This window comes from Cyphomyrmex costatus, unplaced genomic scaffold, assembly GCF_001594065.2.
Source record: "Cyphomyrmex costatus isolate MS0001 unplaced genomic scaffold, Ccosl1.0 scaffold565, whole genome shotgun sequence".
NCBI lineage: Eukaryota > Metazoa > Arthropoda > Insecta > Hymenoptera > Formicidae > Cyphomyrmex > Cyphomyrmex costatus.
The window spans coordinates 1,064,340-1,064,896 of NW_017279836.1; positions in this window are offsets into that span (position 1 = coordinate 1,064,340).

Sequence of the window (557 nt, forward strand, 5' to 3'; positions counted from 1 at the left end):
AGTTGAGGTAATATCAATGGGTGCATCCAGAAGCACGACAGCTCATTGAGCGCTCAGTAAGCTCTTGTACCTGTTTGGTTTATATTTTTAGATCTAATGGAATATGCCAATTAGATAAAAAAGCTCATTGAGCGCTAAGTGAGCGGTCATACTTCTGAATGCACCTAATAACTTCTTCGCCGAGCAAATGAACATGATTGATCTTTCGTATAGATTTAATTAACCACACCTAATCGCTTGCCAAGCAGTGATTACGTACGGAAATACCCCCGAATGGCCCTAACGGGGCCATTAACTGTTATTGAAAGAATGATTGACGTGGATTGGCGATGTCGCGATCTATTACTTACGGGAACCATATAAAATCCCCCTATAAATTAAAATTCTCCGAATCCCTCCCTCGATCCCAGATAACCTTCAAAATCCCCGAATCTAGGGATAAATCCCTCGATGTGGCAACACTGCGTGGAACACTAGCGCCATTTCTCGTTTATATTTTTATTTTATGGGAGTATGAGAATAAACGCGCATATGCGTATTCAGCTACCGTTTTATTC